This window comes from Leopardus geoffroyi, chromosome A1 (genome assembly GCF_018350155.1).
Source record: "Leopardus geoffroyi isolate Oge1 chromosome A1, O.geoffroyi_Oge1_pat1.0, whole genome shotgun sequence".
Taxonomy (NCBI): domain Eukaryota; kingdom Metazoa; phylum Chordata; class Mammalia; order Carnivora; family Felidae; genus Leopardus; species Leopardus geoffroyi.
This window is the reverse complement of record NC_059326.1, coordinates 66,749,077-66,771,306: the sequence shown is the minus strand read 5'-3', so window position 1 is coordinate 66,771,306 and position 22,230 is coordinate 66,749,077. Positions and strand designations below refer to the sequence as shown.

The following is a 22,230-nucleotide window of genomic DNA, read 5'->3' as shown; positions in this document are numbered from 1 at the left end:
GAATGAGTGAATACATGATTTTCAGTGTTAGTGGGACGATTTTTTTTTAACTAGTAAAGCATACATAGAAGAAAACTCATTATGTCCCTTAAATTTGTGATTTTTAAAAAGATAACGTGTGTGTGTGTGTTTTAGTAAGCAAACAGCAAAATTATGGTCAGGATAATGGGCTGTAAGTGTTAAGGAGTGACTGCTAAGTCTGTTAATAGGTAGATAAGAATCATTCATAATTGGCATGTTCTTTGTAGCCAACAATGCCACTAACTGGTTTCTCAGGCCCTAGACAACGTTAGGCCTCACTCTTAAGTAAAGAAAGTGTTTCCTTTGTTTACACAATGAATTTGTTTAAGGAACTCTGTTTTCATGGGCAGAACAATGGTGTTTTTACATCTCTTCACACTCAAATTATCACAAATTAGGAATGAATCTAAACGAGGTCATATAGTGTTTATAAACATGATATGAATTCATGATGAGATGTTACCTTGTGATCTACAAGATAGGGAAAATACGTTATTACTTCCTATGTGGAAGAAAACTTGGTAACATTTTGTCACTTCATCTTTTCCTGTCTTGCCTTTCCGACAAATTAAAAGCACACAGTTCTGCAATGATTGAGGAACATTGACTCTTAGAGAATTTTTTTGTTTTGTGTTTTTAAAAAGAAACTTGTACTCATGTAAATATGAATGTGTCATCTAACTTTTAGATAAGATCATCGTGTTAACAACTCAGGTAGCTTTTGAAACAGATTTATCTAGCTAATACCCTGCTTCGCGAAGAAGAAATTAACAGTTACTTTTGAACCAGGAAAAATGCTAAGTCTTATGGGAGATCAAAAAACAAATAAACCTGGAACAAGATAAATTAATGGTGCCTTAATTGTTCAAAGAATATCCATTATTTCAATCTAGTAATTACCTATAAGAATTGTGCCCCTTTCTGAAGTTGAACACCAGCCTGCTAATTCTCAAATATTGGGTCACCAATATAGATCCACGAAGTAGTTAAAAAAAAAAAGATATCAAGAATTGATTTAACTTGCTGCCATGTATTAAATATGGTTCTAATGAAAGAACTAATTTTTTTCACAAGTTATGAATCCTTTGAAATTGCAATCCCGAAAATTATATGTGGGAGACATTTCTTCCTTTCCTAATTAAGTAGGTAACATCGTCTTCACTCTTCAGCTGGTTTCTTAGAAACTGAAGTCAGCCTTCCATATAAATATAACTTCATTTTATGAGAAGTGAGTTCTACCACACCACATGCCTGAGCTTCAGATGTACATGGCATGGTCATGAAGGTCTGTCAACCCAATTGAAATGTGCAACCAGCCTTTCCAAATGGCTTAATACTTAACTATTAACTATTAAGACCAACAACTGCTCGGAATAAAAGTCCTTGGCATAGTAACCATTTTCACAAAACTAATTCACTCAAATAGGCATGTCCTAATGGACCAATAAAACTTGCCTTGTCGTGTCTGAATGCAGCGTCACTGCCATTTAGAGTTGGCTATAATTGGTAATCACTGCTCAGTGAAAGTGGGAGATGGGGAGGCTTTGTATAATAATGCTCTAGACTGGGCTCCTACGGGGCCTTTCATCTGAAAATCTCAAAGCACTTGACAAACACTAATTAATACTCATGACACCCCAGTGAGAGAGGTAAGGATTATTATCCCCATTTTACAGATGGGGAAACGGTGGGGTTAAGTTGGGTAACCTGGTGAGTCAGGGGCAGAATGAAGAGCTCCTAATTCCTAGTCTTGTGCTCATACAAGCATTACAAGGGCCCACCATTGGAAAGATAAAAGGAATTGCACCTCATTTTCAAATACCCCAAGGTGAAGGCATCAATTATAAATGGGATCACAATTAAGTCATTTGATTTTAACAACACTAATACCATCTTGTAATCTTCAAACTTTATTTTAAAATATGAAAATGTTATTAAAAGTGCTTTCTTAGACTCTGAAGTATAAGACTATTTTATCGCGGAAGAAGCAATTGTAGGAATTTAGGTTGAGTAATTTGATAAAGGGCCCGGAATTGTTTTATTTTTCAGGATGGTGGCTCAGATTCTTTCAACAACTCTAAACTCCCTGAGGCTGGAGATCCATCACTTAAGGTTTTGTATCCAAATGTGGAGCACTGTTGGGCACAGAGCTCAAGAAATGTTCGTTACACCGATGAAATTCACTAAGTGCCAAGGGGCTAGGAGACTTGTGAAATGAACAGGACAGAATCTCATCCTCAGAGGGGCTAGGGATTTAATGAGAGACACAGAATACAAGACAGTAATTAAGAAATGAGGGGCAAGAAGATGGAATGCGCCAAGTGTTTAGTGTAAAAACACCAAGGTTCTAAGTTTCAAATTGGAACACAGATTTTGATGAATTCCCAGATAATAAGTCTGCTGTTTCTTATACACCATTATAGCATTAATTCAAACAGTGATGGCAGCTTTCTTCACCTAAAGCCAACTGGCTCCCAAACAGCCCACTGGGTTTTCAAACTCATTATTTAGAATGCTGAGTATTGTAATAAATACTGTTTGGTCCAAGAGAAGACTTGGAAGTAGCTTTAAGGTGGACCTTCTTGTGGTTTCTCCAAAATCTCTCTACTTCAGGGCCTTTGCAGATGATATTAAGTCTACCCAGAGGACCCTTCCCACCATCCATCCCCAACTAGTTCCTCACCCAACTAATTCCCACTTATGCTTTAGATTTCTGCTCAAACATAATTTTCTGACTCTATAGGCTTGGTTAGCTCTGTGGTTATACCTTCTGAAAACTCTGCACTTTTCCTTCACAATAGCTATCACAGCTTGTAATTAAATATGGTTTTTCCTTTAATTAATGTGTTCCCATCTCTCTTCTACCTACTGTGGCTCTAATTTCCAAAAAGAGTCCGTGTCTGCTTTGACCACCATTATATTCCTAGCACATAGGAGGTCCTCACAAATGTTAGTTGAATAAATGAACAAACACATATCGTGAATTACTGAGTAACAGTGAACTAGTAGCATCTGGGGAGAGCTCATATTAAGAGAGGAAAAGCAGCCCCTGCCAATGAGAGCAAGCCTGGAACTATCAGTTAGGCCCCAGCATTGCTACGAGCTGCTCTGGCACTCACAACGAGGCTGGGATGTTCTCCCATTGAACGTAAACAATTTCACAGGAGACTTGTCATTCAAAGCCACCTAGCGATCATGATAGATCAAGACAAAGACAAGACTGTCACTCCACAATCATGTCTGGACTCAAACAAAAACAAGAATAGAATAATGCTTTTGGCCAAACTTGGTGTCATACCTAAATTATTTGCCTATTGTTTTAATCCCCTTAAATGATCTGTATTTCCTGTTGTCCTATAGATCCCCCCAAAAAACCCTTTGCCAGACCATCTTGGAAGCATCCTTGCTCCTCTGTCCAGTTCTGGTCTAACATCTCGTTCTTCCACTCACAAATTCAAGTTCTGTTTCCTGACTCACCACCCTTCTTTCTCTCTTCATCTGAATATTGCATCTGAAGCCCAGCTTGTTTGAAACCAAACTCATCATCGTCTGTCCTTTCCCACTGCCAAACTAATTCTTCACATCTTACCTCCTTAAATTTAGGTCTCTATTGCTGGTTTACTCCCCATTTACCCCTAGCTTTAAAGCAGTGCTCAAACCCCTTTGATTTTTCTTTCCATTCCCTCCTTTCTATTCCCTTGGACCATTCCCAACATTCACGTTCACATTCATGGGGGCACTTGTATAAACCATCGCAGTGGCCTGAGTCCTCTCTCTGCTTGTCTCTTCTCTCCATTCTGTCAGCTGGATCAAATTAATCACCATCAAATCTTATTTTGATCGTGTCATACCCCTGCCAATTTTTAAAAAAAATTTTTTTAACGTTTATTTATTTTTGAGACAGAGAGAGACAGAGCATGAACGGGGGAGGAGCAGAGAGAGAGGGAGACACAGAATCGGAAGCAGGCTCCAGGCTCTGAGCCATCAGCCCAGAGCCTGACACGGGGCTCGAACTCACGGACTGCGAGATCGTGACCTGAGCTGAAGTCGGACGCTCAGCCGACTGAGCCACCCAGGCGCCCCTAATTTTTTTTTTAATACAAAGAGACACCTACCAAATATAGTTCAGACTTTTTGTTTGGAGTTGGGGGTTGGGGAGGAATAAGGGCCCTGACTAGAAGGAGGAAGCTGCCTCCCCACCCCCACTCCCTCTAGGAAATGAAGGAAAAGATGCTCTTTAGAGAAAGAACCAGGATTCAAATGCAAATTTTTCTGATTCTAAATCTTCTCTGCCCAACCACAAGGCTATGGTACCTCCTTGCTAAGTGTCTTCAACTATGTTCATCAATTTCATTTATAAAATTGGACACCACCCCCCCTCCTGCCACCATGCTGCAAGGTCTGCATAATGATTATGCTTACAAAGGGCCCATGTTACACAAGGACCACTTCTTGATGTCCTATTGTCTTTCTTCCCCACCCTCTCCTTTGCTGACAATGCAAAAATCTGACAAGAAAAGGAAAGATATGAGCTCACAAACAGTGAAATACACCCACACTGGGTCAAGGCTGCAAGTCAACAATGGCAACAGTCATGGGCACCAATAAAGTTCAGGAGTTGTGTGTCAAATGAATGTGCTTCTAAGCTCATCTCCTCTTAACAAACCTTCTAGAATGGTTGCCATGGTGCCCCTGTTATTGTGGCAAAACAGCATCTTAGCCTGGCTAAGGGAACCATCTGTCAAATATGTTCTGAAGCCAACATCCTGTACATGCCCCATAGGTAGGGAGTGAAGGAAGAGTGGAGGCTACAGTTCTTAAGTTAATGTAGGAATGGCTTCTAAAAATCTTTGGGAAGAGTTAGAGAGAATGGACTTTTCTGTTAACATTTAATTTTTTAAAACCATGATTTTTATCAGACTTATTTGAGTTTGTTTTTTTCATATAATTTTCTAAAGCAATATAATGTTTAAGAAAGAAAAAATGTTCCATGGAAGCTCAAGAAAAGAGGTCCGTAGGCACACCTGGGTGGCTCAGTCGATTAAGCATCCGACTCTTGATTTCGGCTCATGTTGTGATCTCATGGTTGTGAGACTGAGCCCCGCATCAGGCTCACCGCTGAGCACGGAGCCTGCTTGGGATCCTCTCTCCCTCTCTCTTGCAAAATAAATAAATAAATAAACTTCAAAAAATAAAAAGTAAAATAAAGCTCAGCCGGAAAGCCCTTATTTGATCCCTGAGAATGTTTCCAGGAGGTGTTAGTTCCCTCCACACCTAAGCAAATGGAGTGCACCAAGCCTAATGGAGGGCTTCTTTGCTGAGGGCGGATCTTGTATCTGGGTCATCCATCTGCGGGCCCTTTTTGAGAGACTTCCACCAAATTATTGGGTGGACATGAGGCCCACGTGTGGGCTTGAGGAGCAGCCAAGGAAGCTCCCTTCAAATCCTACACTCCTGATGTCCATCTTAACATCCTCAAGAAATGGAGGCACTCAGATAGCACTCATGTTCCACAGCAGTGTAGAAGACAGATAGTCAACCCATAAACCACAAACACATGATTGTTCTGATCATTGTACGTTAAATGTCGGCTAGGGTCATCTTGGAAAGCATATCGGAGCAGGTGACACTCATCAGAGAGACCTGCAGCAGCTCTGGTCTGCTCTTGGAAAGACTCCACTCCAGTTGGGCAGAGCCGCACCTGCAGAGGGGCAAGATGCGTTGGGGGAGACAGAGGGGAGGCTACGGCAAGAATACGGGTCTGAACCAGAGCGGAAGCAGTGGAGGCAAATTAATAGGGGAGAAGGTGATCTGAGATGTATTTGATATATGCCAGAGAAAGGCTGAAATGAGGGGGAGAACATTCATTCAAGGTGGAGGGGCAGATCTTGAGGAAGAGACAGAAGGCAAGAGCCCTGAGCAGGGTTCTACAGGTTTGGAGGGTTCTTGCTAGTGGAAATGGCAGCTCCTGGAGGAGGCAGGACTGGATGCTTTAGTACAGACACCCTGAAGGTAGGGTCATTCGGCAAGCAGTGGGGAGCACTAAAGGTTTTTAGCAAAAGATTGATCTGATAAGAATGGTATTAAGAATCTTATCTGTGTTCCTATACCCGCCACAGATACTATTCTTTAGATCATCTATGTCAGTGGGGTTCTTTCTCTCCGCCTTGTTGCATTTGGCTGTAATGTTTCATTATAACTAGCTCTTAACATTTATTTATTTTTATTTTTTATATTTATTTCTGAGAGAGAGAGAGAGAGAGAGAGAGACAGTGTGAGTGGGGGAGGGACAGAGAGAGAGACACACACACAGAATCCAAAGCAGGCTCCAGGCTCTGAGCTGTCAGCACAGAGCCCGATGCTGGGCTTGAACTCAAGAACCGCAAGATCATGACCTGAGTTGGACACTTAACTGACTGAGCCACCCAGGCACCCCTCATTATAATTCATTCTTATTTAATGCCAGCATGACTCCAAGGGGAGATTTATTGTTTTCCATTAATAATAATGGAAATAATGGAAATAATAATGGAAATTATTAATTTTCAATTAATAATTGTTTTTGATTTAGCATTTATTCTACTTTCTCAACATTTCATGCCATTTCCTCACATTTGTCGCAGCTGCCTTAAATACCAGCTCCCCTCCATTTTTTTTTTGCAATTAGTAAGTGCTCTTTTCCCCAATTCCCTTTCTCCAATGCTGACTTGGTCATTTTGCTTTCGTCAGTTCCTTCAGTTATAAAACATGTGGCTTTGGGGCGCCTGGGTGGCGCAGTCGGTTACGCGTCCGACTTCAGCCAGGTCACGATCTCGCGGTCCGTGAGTTCGAGCCCTGCGTCGGGTTCTGGGCTGATGGCTCAGAGCCTGGAGCCTGTTTCCGATTCTGTGTCTCCCTCTCTCTCTGCCCCTCCCCCGTTCATGCTCTGTCTCTCTCTGTCCCAAAAATAAATAAATGTTGAAAAAAAAATTAAAAAAATAAATAAATAAATAAATAAAACATGTGGCTTTGCCATGGTTGATTAAAACTGACTAGCAATATTTTTTTTTGGAACATTTCATCTCCAGGGCTTTTTCACATTTCTTTAAAGTCTCTTCTGTGGGCTTCTATTTTTAATTCTTGCATGCATCATATTCAAGTATCAATTTCTTTTTCACTTCAGCCGCTTTTCCTATTGTCTTTTCTTTCCTCTTAAATACTTCTTACTAGTGGTTCACGAATTCCAACGCTTCCTCTCGCTGTTGTGTTTCAGTTACTGTGATTTATAGGGCTTCTTACAAGAACATCCCCCCAGTGACCCACGTTCTCCTGCCCTACTTGTTCAGGAATCAGCCTTCAGAAACTTCATCACGTGAGCAGTGAGCTTGACTCTTGTCTTCCGCTGACACTTCACATTTATGCCTACAGCACAGCTCAGCATTTACCTTTTAGTTCAGCTTTCGCCCTTCATGGTTTTCTCCAAAGCTCTCATTTTCAGGGGAGAACTAAGATGAGAAGGATATTAAGGCCAAATCCTTAAGTCAAAAGATTTGAAAATGCCTGAGAATGAGTAAGTCTAGTGATCTGAGTATACCTCAGAATAGTTGGCAGTTTCATCTGTTATCTGCCTAAGAATCAACAAATATTCAATGTTTATTTATTTTTGAGCAAGATCAAGAAAGAGAGAGAGCACGAGTAAGCAGGGGAGGGGCAGAGAGAGAGAGGGAGACACAGAATCCGAAGCAGGCTCCAGGCTCTGAGCTGTCAGCACAGAGCCCGGCGCAGGGCTTGAACTCACGAACTACGAGATCATGACCTGAGCTGAAGTTGGATGCCCAGCCGACTGAGCCACCCAGGCGTCCTGAATCAACAAATATTCAAATAAGTGTTTTCACAGCTTTTCAGGGCCAACAAATTTCAAAAGAGAGACAGAACTACATGAGTAATGAAAATGCTTCTTCAAAAGTCAGCCAGTTCTTCTGAAACACATGAACGGACCCAACATTTTACATTTCATTTTGAAAGTATGTATGGGGGCACCTGGGTGGCTCAGTCAGTTAAGTGTCTGACTCTTGGTTTCGACTCAGGTCATGACCTCATGGTTTGTGGGTTCGAGCCCCACCTGGGGCTCTGTGTTGATGGTATGGAGGCTGCTTGGGATTCTCTCTCTCCCTCTCTCTCTCTACCCCTCCCTTCTCATGCTGTCTCTCTCAAAATAAAAAAATAAACTTAAAACAAATGAAAATATATATGAATTTTAGAAAATGGTCCACCTTTGTTTAAGAATCTCAAAAAAGAAAAAAGAGATAACATGATAGTTTCTACATTACCATCCTGTTTAACTTTCAGTTTTAATGATTACGTGTGAAGGCATTCAAAAGCACAAACCACTTTGAAAGCCCAGGTTTCTGCCTTGCTATACCTGAAAAGCTGAAAATAGGAATTTCTCTCAGGAAACCAAGCCTCCAAATGCTATGGTCAAAGCAATTGAGTGAGCAGTTGAGGAACCAGCCTGATCATCTTGCAATGCAGGTATATAAATAATGGTAGAATTCCAAAATATAAGAACATATAGGAAAACTGTGTGGCTCTAGAAAGAACAACCCTTTCTAGAATGTAAGATTGAGTACAAGTTATAACTGTGCCACTAAGAAGGTGTAACTAGCCATTAGACATTTCTCCACTTCCTTTTTGTGGGAGACAACGCGGCAGTGGCTCCATTTTCCTCCTTGAACCTGGAAGGCACCAGCCAAATGCTCTCTCGGAGCGGTGGGAAATCTTGATGGCCAAGGCCACTGCTGGCATTGTTAGGAAGAGGGAAGTATTGTGTAGGTGACCCTGCCATGCATCCCAGGGAATAGCATGGTAGTCCTGGGTCACCAGAAGTACCAGATGCCCTCTGCTTCCCTGGGTGGAGAAACCCTACAGCACATGTCCTTTCATAAAGATAAAGAACGGTGCACTTTAGCAGGAGTGAGGCAGACACTCTGGCCAACAAGGAAGATCATAGGATTAATAAATCCTGCGATGGATTCACTCCTTGTGATCATTTGCGGAGAGTATAAGAAAAGTGGTGAGTTACCGGATGGCACCTTCAGAACCTGAAAGGGTTAATGCATCCCTTCATACTTCAAAGCAAGACAACTTTGTGATGCTAAAGAAATTCCTTCTCACTTAGCACATACTCCTAATAAGCAATTAGATCTTAGTAACAAGGTCTAAGTTAGAAGATCTTAGTAATAGTCTTAAGAATACAATCTTAGTGGAATAGCTCTAACTTTGATGCATTTCCAGCATATCAGGCCTACATAAAGTACTTTTACTCATGTTGGCTCAGTCGTCATGATCACCCTATAAAATGGAGACCCATTTTATGGAGGAAAAGCTAATAATCAGGAAGGTTGAAGACCTTCTTTGTCAGAGTTTTGCTCTGGTCTACCGTGGTGCAATGCCTCCAGCTTGAGTTGCTGTACGAATCTACTTATGGCTTCTGGGATACTTGTATGAAATACTCCTGGAAGGAAACAATTGGCTGGGACTCATTTTTTCAATGCAGATTTTTCTGGCGTGGCCTTTGTTGCAATTGTATCGATGCTACACTTCTACTCATCGCCGTCGACCCGGCTTTCTATACAGACAACATAGGCACATTGTCAGGGAAGATATAAATTGTGCCCGATATCAGTTACATATTTTCTCTTCCACAAAGAGGGTCATGAAATAATTTTAAAATTTAAATGACTGTAAAGTACTTTGCAAATATAAAAATTAAAATAATTTATAACATACGCTAAAAGCACAAAGTGTTATATGAATGCTAAATAATAATATTGTAAAGCACCTATATTCTGCAGTAATGAGCACTATATAAATGCTAAATGGAATTAAATAGAAAATGTAGTGTTTGGAATTGGCTTATAACGTATCAGGCTTCTTGTGTTCCATACACACAAAAATTATATCTAGGACTTGCAGCAAAATGCAAAAGCAAATACTTATCTCTTTTCCCAATTTTATAGCTGTGGTAGTCATTATAATATTGCAAGTCTTTAAATCATGGCGTATCTAGGAAGAAGGGAATTTTCCTGATATCAATTACTGTGTAACAAACTATCCCAAACCTTAGTGCTCAAATTTACAAGCATTTTACTATCTCCCATGATTCTGTGGGTTGCTTGGGCTCAGTTAGGCAATTCTTCTGCTCTACGTGGTTCAACTGGAGCCCCATGTTGGCGGGCACTCTGCTTCCTGATGTGCCATTGGCTGATGCAAGTCAGGAGACCAAGCCTAGAGTCCATGTAAAAAGGTCTACGCAAAGTAAGAATGTCTACAGGGGTGGCTAAGTGGGGGCCAACATTACAATAGTCCACCACAGAGATATAGCCAGTTTTGCCAACATCTTCAGACCCCAGAGTGGTACCAAAAGAGAGGATACCCTTGCCACCACCACCAACATCATCATGGTAAAGAACTAGAATGGAAAGTGGCAGGGTTTAAAATAACCATTAGCCAGGTACAAGGGATCTCAGTGGTGACCTGTGTGCAATGACGATGGAGGTCTAGAGGCGATGCTAGAGACCAAAATTGATAGAACCCTCTCATCCACAGCACTGTAACTTTCCTGTAATACTTACAGATACATTCAGCTGCAAGTAGGGTAAAAAACAACCTCGGGGACTTTGAAAAGAGGCATGTATTTTTCTCACAGAATAGGAAGTCCAAAAACAGATGAATACTCAAATTGGTTCTACAGTTTGATAATGTATTTGCAACTTGGGGCCTTTTTTGCATGGTCACAAGATTGTGGTCCTAGCTCCGGGCATCACATCTGAGATCAAAGCAGGAAGGAGGAGAGAGGAAGAGGCAGCATCAGCCCGTGTGGAAGCAAAACTTTCTTAGAAAGTTCCAGCTGGCCCCATCTCATGTTCACTGGCCAGAATTAGTTACCCCATTTTCAAAGGAGACAGAGAAAGGGGTACCAAGATGAACAGTCTGCTGCCCAGTATATCCGTATTTTATTAACAAGAAGGTTGGGGGAGTTATATTGCTTAAGAACAGTGTCCATTACAACCTTGATTTTTAGAAATGACCTCAGGAAAAAGGGGAACCCTGAAGTATCTGAGAGAAAACATCTACAATCCTGGTAGAAGCGGGTCCTGAAATCTAAATTGAGTTATTCTAAAGAAAAACAAAGTTACACACAACTACGATGGTTTGATAATGCCTCTAAAGTGATTTGTGTCCTTGGCACAAAGCAGGTAAATGTTAGCTGTTGTGGTAAAGATGATGTAATACAGGGAGAGAGGGAAGATATTAATTATTATCACAACTGGAATGACATAAATTAAGGTTTACCCATTCATCGAACAAAAACTTCTTGAGCTTTTTCTTTATGCAAGAACCTTTTCAATTCAAATTCCGGGAAACAACGAGTTTGATGGGTGATTCATATTACCAAGAAAAAATACAAGCATTTACTTTGGATACAGCATTAAGAAAAAAGGGTAAGTACTTTGGGAAGACAGTCCTGATAATTCAGAATGCAATTCATTCTCCTCAAGAATAGAACTATGGGTATGAGGAACACTGTGACCACAATAGAGAGATATTTTTGTTACATTAACCATTTCAGTAAAAACAACAATTAACCTTTGACTCCAGCAAGGAAATACAGAATCAAAATAGAACTGAGGGGAGCAAGAATATTGCCATTAAAAAAGATTGTCAGTTTTCTGTTGTTGTTTTGTGGGTTTGCTCGATTTGGTTTGAAGAGTCAGCAAAAGATTAAAGTTGATACAGAAAACCACACACAAAAAATTCCTCTACCAACATGTTTTTGCTGTGGGGATGTGTCTGCTCTTTGTAATAAAAAAGACACAGGTTTGCTGCTAAGCCCAGGCAGGTCTGCTGGGCCAGCTCTAAGGGCCCAGAACAAAAATGCTGAGGAAAAACCAAAACGAGTAACATAAGCCCAAGTTCCCTGGGTGTAAGAGAAGAAAACAGGAAGAAGAGAATGGAGATGGCATAACATAGTGAGGAAAGGTTAATAAAACAGATTTCATGAAAGAACATGGGAGAAAGTGGAACAATGATCATTTGGATACCAGTAAACAACAACAACAACAACAACAACAAAAACCCAGCAGCTAAAAGTTACCTACACGTTACTGAGAACGAGATACAAAACACTTCCTTAGAAGGGAGAGCTTTATCTAAAGTGTCCCAAAAAAGAAAGGCAAGAGAAAAAAAAGAAAGAGGAGGGGAGAGGAAGGAAGGAAGATACCAATACATGAAATGGCCAAACAAAACGAGAAGCAAGTCTAATAGCATCTGAGCCCCAGAAGGAAGAATACAGGAAGCAGCACACTGCTCGGCAGGTTATTTTAAGAAGCCAAAAACATCTTGAGAGCTCTTTGGAATCACAAGATAGGGTAAAATAATCATTTAAAGGCATGCTCTATCTTAATGTTAATATTATGTAAAAATTCTCTAAAAAAAAAAAAAACTGGAGAGAAGTCTGCAGTACTAGAAGAGAAACAATGTAAGCTTTATTATAAGAAATGAAGGTAGGGGCGCTAGGGTGCCTCAGTCCTTTCAGCCTCTGACTCTGGTCATGATCTCATGGTATGTGAGTTTGAGCCCTGCGCCTGGCTCTGCGCTGACAGTGCAGAGCCTGCTTGGGACTCTCTCTCCCTCTTCTCTGACCCTCCTCTGCTCATGCTCTTTCTCTTTCTCTGTCTCTCTAAATAAATAAATAAACAATAAAAAAAAAAAAAAAGAAATGAAGGTAATGTAGCTATTCAAATGTAATTGTTCCAAATACATAGCATCAGGTGCAGAAGACATATGATCATTAGTAAGATTGGGGAAGTCAAAAGAATCATTTCAAATTCAGCAGCTCTTACTTAAGCACCTACCATGGCTCCAGTCTATGCTAGTACAAACACACACACACACACACACACACACACACACACACACGCATTTATGGAAAGGAATTGCATATGCATCTTGGAAAATGGTGATGGAATTGGAAGTAATGGAAAAGTAACTTCTGAAGCATCAAATATTTAGAATCAATCTGGAAGAGAATGGAATTAAAGTATATGTAGTTATATATATTAATAGTCTGGAATGTAACTATAGAGAAGTGGGTCAGCAGAATCAGTAGACTTTGTTGACAAATAGTAATTAAGGTTGAAAAAATGGGACTCATACTACCTTTTCTAATTATATTATTCATGTTATTTCTTCGTGCTTACAGTTACTCAATCATCAAATACTTATTTAAGTTTGAGTCTGTTACCAAGCCCTGGGCTAGATACTGGAGTTTAAAAGTCAGGTAATAAATAGGGGTGCCTGGGTGGCTCAGTCAGTTAAGTGTCTGACTTCGACTCAGGTCATGATCTCATTGTTTGTGGGTTCGAGCCCCACATCAGGGTCTGTGCTGACAGTCTGGACCCTGGAACCTGCTTGGGATTCTGGGTCTTCTGCTCTCTCCACCCCTCCCCCACTCATGCTCTGTCTGTCTCTCTCAAAACTAAATAAACATTGAAAAAATAAAAAATACACAAATAAAAATAAGAGTCAGGTAATAGCCTTTGCCGATGAGAAAGTGGTCTCATGGGAGAAACAGATACACTTCAGTATAGGAAAGGTTGGAAGGAAAGTACTTTTCTGGGTACCTTTCTGACAAGGGCCATGCAGCGTACTAAGTACTGCATATATTAATTATTTCACACACGGCAGCAGCTGAAGCCAATTTCTCAAAAGTTGAAAAATCTGTCTGGGGCCCAGAAAATTATTCATTTCCAATATAATAACAAGACAAAAGTTTAAAACTTAGCATATTAAAAATGTGTCAAAGGACTTAATTTTTAATGACAAAGAATGTTTCCAAGGGATCTGGTCTCCTGGCATATAGAAGAAAAAGAACAGCAGGGAGGAAAGAGGGTGGAGCGGACTTGCGAGAGAAAAATGACTTGCATAAGATGATGTCTGGAGTGAAGCCACGCAGTGGAGGCATTCTTGCTAGAATTTTTTTCAGAAGTCAAAGTTCTGGAATTTTGTGAAGGTGGGAATCAGAGAATGAAGGAAATTGTTTAACTGAAGACGACATGACTTAAGACTGAGCTAAATGATTGGTAGAAAACAGAGCGTGTTCTCAGGTCTGACGACCTCACTGCTGGGCTCTGCAATGTCCAAAGACTGTGCAGTGCACACCCCTGACTATTTTAACGTCACATGTAGAGGCGTTTCATGGAGCCCGTTCGTTCAAGTATTCAACAGACACAGATTAAGCATTGCTCTGTATCAGACACTACACAAAAAAAGCTAAAAAAAGTCTTCACATTTTTTTTTAAGTATAGGAACGGAGAACATTAGAATTTGGAGATACGGATTTTACTATATTTTTCATAGTAAGATTTGTGCGGGGCTCTTCCTGGAAGAATTGGCGAGAATAGCTAAATGCAAGCGATTTCAGGGTACCCAGGAAAGAAAGTAACTAATGTGTTCTAGTTCATGTAGGAACTTAGCGGTTTTTTTTTTAATGTTCTAAATCACTCACAAAAAGATTTATTCAATAAATGTGCTGCTGTTGGAGAGCTATTGGAGAAAAAGTAAAGTTGAATGCCTACATTTCCGTATGACAAAATAAATTTCAGATAGATTGAAGTTTTCAATATAAAAAATAAACATAGCAACTAGAAGAAAAAATAGGGATATTTTTAACTTTCCATTGGAAAAGGACATTCAGGTATGAAATCAAAGGCAGAAAATGATAAAGGAAAATATTAATAAATGTCAGTTATGAAAACATTTAAAAGTTCCATATATATTTTTTTTATTCAAAATTTTGTTTTTAGTACTCTCTACACCCAACATGGGGCTCTACACCCAATTCATGACCCTCAGATCAAGAGTCACACACTCTACTGACTGAGCCAGCCAGGGGCTCCTGTATATATTTTCTTGAAGAGCCGTAATTCACTTAAAAGCAAAAAGCAAAAGATAAATTACAGACTATCTGACAGATTATTTGCTATATAAAAAACACTTATTAACCAGTAAGAACAGATACTTCAACACACAAAAAACGGCAAAGATAAGAATAGTCAAATCATACATAATACACACACAAAAATAGCTAATAAATATATAAAGTCACTCAACTTGACCAATAATTAAAGATAACATTTTGTCCAAGAAATTAGCTAAGGATGTTTGCAATTAGAATGTCAGTTTTGTTCGGGAAATTGGAAAAGGAGCACTCTTAGGCAAAGCCAGTATGAGTGCAAATCGGCATCACAGGTGAGAGGTAAGTTAGCAATATTGTATAATATGCTGAAAGATCAAAATATCCTCGGACTTGGCAATCCTGTCAACAATCTGGTCTAAGAATTTAATTACGAATGCTCCCAAAATTTTATGTAAGATATTATCCGACTTAATTTTAACATAGCATTATTTTTAATGGTAAAAAAGAAAAAAATAGAAAACAACAGAAATGAGTCTCCATCTGGAACTTTTGGCCCATTCACACGCAGGTCTGAAAAGTCGTGTTTTTGAAGAATATTTCAAGATATGGGGAAATAGACTTGCCCTAATATTTATCATTGGGCAGAAGGAAGGGTGATCCTAATTTTTATACAAATCTCCTAGAGATTTGCTCTTTCTTCCGCCAATTTCCCCCTTATACATAAAAGGCATTCAGTAATTTTTATTGAGTGTGAAAGAATATACGTGCACAAAACAGAGTAAAAGCAAATGTAAGATATCAACATTAGCTTATTCCACCTGCCAGGGTTATAGGCGAGTCCTATTTTCTTCTGTATAATTTGTCTTTCAAGTTTTCTATAGAGATTTTCTAGAACTCATATGAGTAAAGAAAGTAATTGTATTTACTTGAGTTAAGATATCCACAGAACATTTCAAAGGAAGTAAGAGGATTTTTGGTGGCGGCTTGGATTTTTAAGAGACAGCTTTGGGTTAGACAAATCCGAGTCCTGCAAGAGGCCGGCACTCCGGGGAGAGGTAGGATTATGTGTGTTACTGGTGGCACCTAATGAGGCAGCATCTTTAAGCTTAATGAAGGGGGGACTGAACTGTGAACACGGAAGCCAAAGCAAGGCAAGTCGGCCCATTGTATTAGAGGCAACTTGAAAGTGATCCACAAATCCACCCTGAGTCTTTATGTTGTCTTGACCCTTGACTAAGAAATAAAGAGAAGATGAGTGTGAGCACTGAGCATAAAGTTGAAGGTAGAGTTGAAGATGACATTGATCCCAGTTCTGCAGGCATTGTCACCCTGGCAATAACATAATAAGGGTCATTATTTTGTATTTATACATAGCACACCCAGGAAACGGGAACGCCATCAAGAGGAAGAGTCATTGCCCGCTCTGTGTATAGTATGTATTTATCTAGCCTGATTGTCCTACAAGACTATGACCTCCACGAGGGCAGAAAAATCAACTTTAGCACAGGGAATATGACGCAGCGTAGAAGCCAGATGCAAGAAGCCACATATGGTGTAACTTTGTGTATGTGAGATGTCCCGAATCGGGAGATCCTAGAGACGGGACAAAGATGAGTGGCCTCCAGGGCTGGGAGGTGGGGGACATGGGGAGTGACTGCTAACAGCTGAGGGCTTCTTTTGGGGATTAAGAGCGTGTTCTGGAATGAGATGGTGGGCATGGCTGCACAGCTCCGTGAATGTGCAAATGCCACTGAATGGCCCACTTTACACTGGTCAGTTTTATGATATGTGAATTGTATCTAGTTGTTGTTGTTGTTTTTAAGTGTCATCTCAGTATAGAGCACAGACAAGAAAGACCTGTGTGGAAGGGGCCTCCAGGGACCAAGGGGAGAAGGGCTCTCGCAGGATCTACCCTGTCTAACCGGTCTTCGGTGAAAAAACCCGGAAGACTTTTTTAGCCTTGAAATGATAGAAACAACAAAAGGATTCATCCACACAATGTAGGTCATGAGGCCAAGTATGTTTTGTTGGCTACAGAATAGTGCATATCTGTCATTGATACTTAGTACCGAAAAATATATTGTAGTATCGAAAAATCATAGCGGGGATTCTAACGTTTACCTCTGCTATCTTGTTACTACAAGGCCGAGGGGGGTGATGATTAGGGAACAGTTTCTGTTATAGAACACTCTGGATTTGTCTTCTCTCTGCTCCTGCCAATCTTCTCCTATGTGACACCATTAGTGTCTCCATGACATCTGCTGTGGGATCGTTATGTCTATATCCTAACCATTATTTTCTACACTTTAATGAGGGTGTTAAACAAATCGATGACATCTTTGCACCATTATTGATTGTTAACATTTGATCACAAACATTTATGTCTTCCCAAAGAACTAAATACCAGAATGAAATTATAATTGATATGCTCATCAGAGCAAATAATTAAAAACCTTGTGTGTCATCATAAATAGTTTTCGGCACAATTTAATGGACTACAAAAACAAAACAATAAATTTTATCCAGGTATTTTGGATGCAAATAAATATTAAGGCAACTGTAATTCAGACTTCACTGAAGAATAATGAATAGTAAAATGTTCACCAAACTGTGACATAGTTATTGAACCTTGTCAAAAACCCATATCTTTTTTTCTCCTCTCATGACTTTTATTTCTTCTGCATGTTTGTAGCAAGGGGTGGGCGTTAGGGGAAAAGAATAAATTACCTTAAGGAAATGAAAATTATAGGACAATTTTGTCACTCTTGTGCTTATTAAAGCTTTAAGCCTTGTTACTATTCCGTATGTGAGAACTGCAGGTTCAGTACTTCTGTTGACTCTGAGTGGAGTGTAAAATCCAAACCAGTAGCCAAGAAAGAAGAATCAAGACAGCACAGATACGATTTTTTTTAAGTATCCACGGAAGAAGTTATATAGAAAGAAGCAATTTAAATAAAAATATAGGTAGGTAAAACAGATCACTCACAAGATCGTAGCATCTGGCCATTGGTCCTATTAAATCCCAGGTTATCCCCAAATGTTCGTGTGCATATGTGTTTGCCCTGCATCGAGGACAACACGTTGTAAATGCCCTGAAATAGACCTTTTTACGGTGCCGAAGGTTTAAGCATGAACCTAATTCTACAGGTACTTGCCACATATTTGCAGAGGAAATCGGGAAAGTAGTGCTTGGTACTCGCTAGGACCCCGCTTCACGGGTGCTGACTACTTGGTGATCTACGTGGTTTGGTGTGACCTCATTCCAGACCCGGTTCTCTCTGCTTCTGTAACCAACCAGTGGGCTGAAATCTGCCAGTCCAGACTTCGTTCAGTTTGGTAAACATGGGCTTGCCTGTCACCCTTCACCGTGTTCCTTCAAAGAACAGTTGCCACCTTGTCTGGTAACAGCTTTCTTTACGAGTGCCGCTCATGTGAAATAATCTTTCGCCACTGAGGCCACTATTTCCTTAGCACAAGAAGAGACATTTATCTTGCCACCAAGTGGATAATTAATTTTAAAAATGTATATTATGACACAATTAGAAAAAAAAGAGAGAGAGAAAGGCAAGCTGGACAATGGGACTAAATGTCCCTTCTTCCAATTGACTCCTATTTAGTTCTTCCAATGTCATCCCAAACACAGATAACTTTTCTTTCATGAATTGTTCTCCTGAATGATTTATATGTGTCGTGTTATCTGAGGCTCTCTCCAGGTCCCCTGGTGGGTTTAGCCAACCATCAGCTGCATAATTGTTAATTTTAACACTATAAAAGGTTCTGATGCAGAAGAGATAAGGCATCGGTGGAAGAATTAATTGAAATGTATCTCCCAATCACACTGGCCTCCTAGTACTGGTTTTCCATACACAAAAATTATACTGTAGATTTAAGGTTAAAATAAATTTACATCTCTGCCACTCATAAAGCTTTGGGTCTAGTTGTAAATGGAAATGGTAATTGTTTCTAATACCCACGAAGGTTTTTCACCCTGAGAACAATTTCAGGGACTGTACAGGTCACGGTCCAATGCACATTTCCATACGTAGATAGGCTCCTTCAGTCAAAGACAGACAGGAGATAGGGTACGGAGAAGGAAATGAGGGACAAAGAAGAAAGGAGGAAGATGAGAAGAAATGAAATGTAATATGGGTGATTTATTACTAAATCTGCAACCCTCCTTTTAGACCTCTCAACGCTAATTATAATTTTCCAGACTTTCTCTGCAGCTAACGAAACAGTAGAAGCTGATACAGGCCGTATTTTGCTCCCTACACTTCCTTTCTAAGAAAGTAAGTGTACGTGAGGTATGCTCTAAAAGGTCGTTGGGACAATTATTATTTAAACAGCTGAAGTCATAGAAAGCAAAAGCGTGTTAAATGTAAGCTATCAGTCACTTTTAGTTTCCGGTCTATAAATGCTCGTCTCAGTCAATCAGGCAATGAACTTATGAGTATTTAGGATGTGCTAGGCATAGTGAACCCCTTGGTCCATGGAGCTCTCAGACAGGAGTGGAAGAATGTTTCAAAAGAAGCTTGTTGTATTCATTCATTCACTTCAGCAAACATTTCATGAGCACCTACTAAGAGCCTGGTACCAGGCCAGCCACTGGGGCTGGGCTGTATAAACTACGTCCTTGCCTCAAAAGAGTTCACAGAGTAACAGTGCAGAGAGGTAAGTAAGGAAACAATCACAGAAGAATCAGAAGCCCTGGCCACTCTGGGAAGCCCCAGGGAGAGACACCAGAAACATCTTTAACTCATGCCTCTCATTGTTTTCAAATGAAATGCCACCAGATTTTACAAATCAGGCCAACTTCCAGGCATAGGTTCCTACATAGATTCCTACATACCCAAAACATCACCAGTGCCCATCTCTGCCCGACCTGCAGTCCAAAATTGGCATACCACTTCCAGCAGACGACAGCCAGATCTTAAGGAATATCTTAAGGAAGAACTTTCAAAGCCCCTACCTTTGGCTGGATTTAACCAGTCCATCCAGTCTGTTTTTCTTAAACATGAAAGCCAGAAAGTGCTAAGTTGTGCATGCTATTATCACTTGAGTGACATTTTATTGCTTAGTGCAATACTAAATATCTTGCTTTCATATTGCATATTGAGTGTTCAGCGAACAAAACGAGCATGCTCCACTGTTTTTTTTTTCTGGCCACACAGCAGATTCAAGGATTATGTGCCTATAATTTTAGGACACAAAGGGCTCAGCTTCTTAAAGCCAAAAGAAATGCCAACTGATCTGTGAACATTCTTATATATTACGTATTGTATTAAGACATAAGAGTATCATTCCAGTCTTTCTATAGTAAAGCTCACAGATGTGCTAGCCAGGGTCAGAAATGGGGAAAGTTTACTCATTACTCCTGGTAGAATATAATTCCTCGTTCACAGCAATCTGTGTCTTTAATTGCATTTTCTTTTTAAAGCTCAATGTAGGTAGGTAGATCTATAGACAGAATTACAATGCAGCAATTGAGAACCAATGATTTTCTCCGCCAGAGATATTGGGTATTTAATTTTGCTTTTTAAATCCATGCTATGGTGTGCTCTTATGAATACAATAGAAAAGGAGTTATGTCCTAATCAGTTTATAAGATAGTATGGAGAAAATGCATAATAGACCAACCAGATGTATAAATACAATAATACAAAGAAACCTAATCTACTGCAAAGCTATAATTTAATCCTTCTATAACACAAGGGTATTGAAAACTGGCTTACGAATAGCTCAAGAATGCATAAACTGAACTTCACAGCCTCAGTTCAGTTAAAAATGTTTAATTCTAACTTATAGTTTATATAAATTATTATTTAATTTTTACATAAAGAAGAAACCATGGATTATACCTCAAGAAGAGATTGTGTATAAATGATAAGCTAAGTATTTAAAAATAGTGCAGGACCAAGTTCTTAATGTCGGTGAGGGTGAAAATAATTTGCACATGCTTTAGGGTCTGTATGCATTTGTTTGTCTAACAAAGGGTAAAAATGAATGAATATAATGTGAAAGAGAAAAAAGTCATCATTTAATTTTTCATTATTTGATATGGGTAATAATAATAAAAGATAGCCAAGGTTACATTTATAAAATAATATCTACAAAACAAAATAACCTTGTAACCAACGAAAATACTATTTGACTTTTTTCTTTTTAAGAATAAAGAAAAGCTGAGCTAATGAATACAATGGGACTTTATTTTTTTTTAATTTTTTTTTTCAATGTTTATTTATTTTTGGGACAGAGAGAGAGACAGAGCATGAACGGGGGAGGGGCAGAGAGAGAGGGAGACACAGAATCGGAAACAGGCTCCAGGCTCTGAGCCATCAGCCCAGAGCCTGACGTGGGGCTCGAACTCACGGACCGCGAGATCGTGACCTGGCTGAAGTCGGACGCTTAACCGACTGCGCCACCCAGGCGCCCCCCAACTCACTCTTAAAGCTTCCTATTAACCTCAACATTCATCCTCTTTTTTGTGGCTCCCTCATAGGGCCAGGCTCTGCTTCCCTTCTATCATCTTGTCACCCTTTTGACTCTCATCCATATGTCCTTAGGGCAGCTTTGGGTCTGAGCCCTAGGGCTCAGGGAGCATTTCTGTCCCTCCCTCCACCCTCTTACTTTAGTTAGATCCCCAAAGAATTCTCGCAGATCAGTCTGCGGTCGCCATTGTAGCCACTGATGTAACTGTGGCTCCCAGCAGGTGTGACAGAGTCCGTGTAGTCTGTGAACCAGTGGCTTCACCCTGCCAGTGCTACGATTCCTGGCCTGGCTGATCAGATCCCTCTGATTTCTGATTTATAGATCGCTCCACACTGCATACAGTTTACCTCTGTAACAATTCTTCTCCCAAAAAGACCTTCAGAAATTAAGATCATAAGCAAAATTTCAAGGCACATGTCAACCAATATTTTTAGCACTTGGCTGCTGTAATTGCTAAAATGTAAAAGGTGGATAGATAGATGGATAGATAGACAGAGACACAGACAGACAGACAATGTTTGCCTTTGCTAGTCCTTATAAGATGCTCAGTGACACTTACCGCCCACCACTTCTGGTACCTTCACTCATTCAGTGCTGCGTTCTTCAAAGCAACAAATAACGTACGCTGAACAGTTTTAAGCAGTAATTTCAAGAATTACTGCTTCTAAAGGTAAAAATAATTATTATTTTTCATTTTTTCTGAAGGCACGCTGTGCATTTAGGTACTGTCCCCAATTTCTTCTTCTTCTTTTTTAACTTTT

At 39.9% G+C, this 22,230-nt stretch overlaps 1 long non-coding RNA gene across 1 annotated transcript; it reads right to left on the bottom strand.

The window, feature by feature from the left end:
* Positions 1 to 1,908: 1,908 nt before the first annotated feature.
* On the bottom strand, positions 1,909 to 4,942 carry LOC123595794. Its single transcript, XR_006711390.1, has 2 exons — positions 4,579 to 4,942; positions 1,909 to 2,267 (listed from the first exon to the last, which is right to left on the bottom strand). It is a non-coding gene; the product is annotated as an uncharacterized LOC123595794 (long non-coding RNA).
* Positions 4,943 to 22,230: the final 17,288 nt, after the last annotated feature.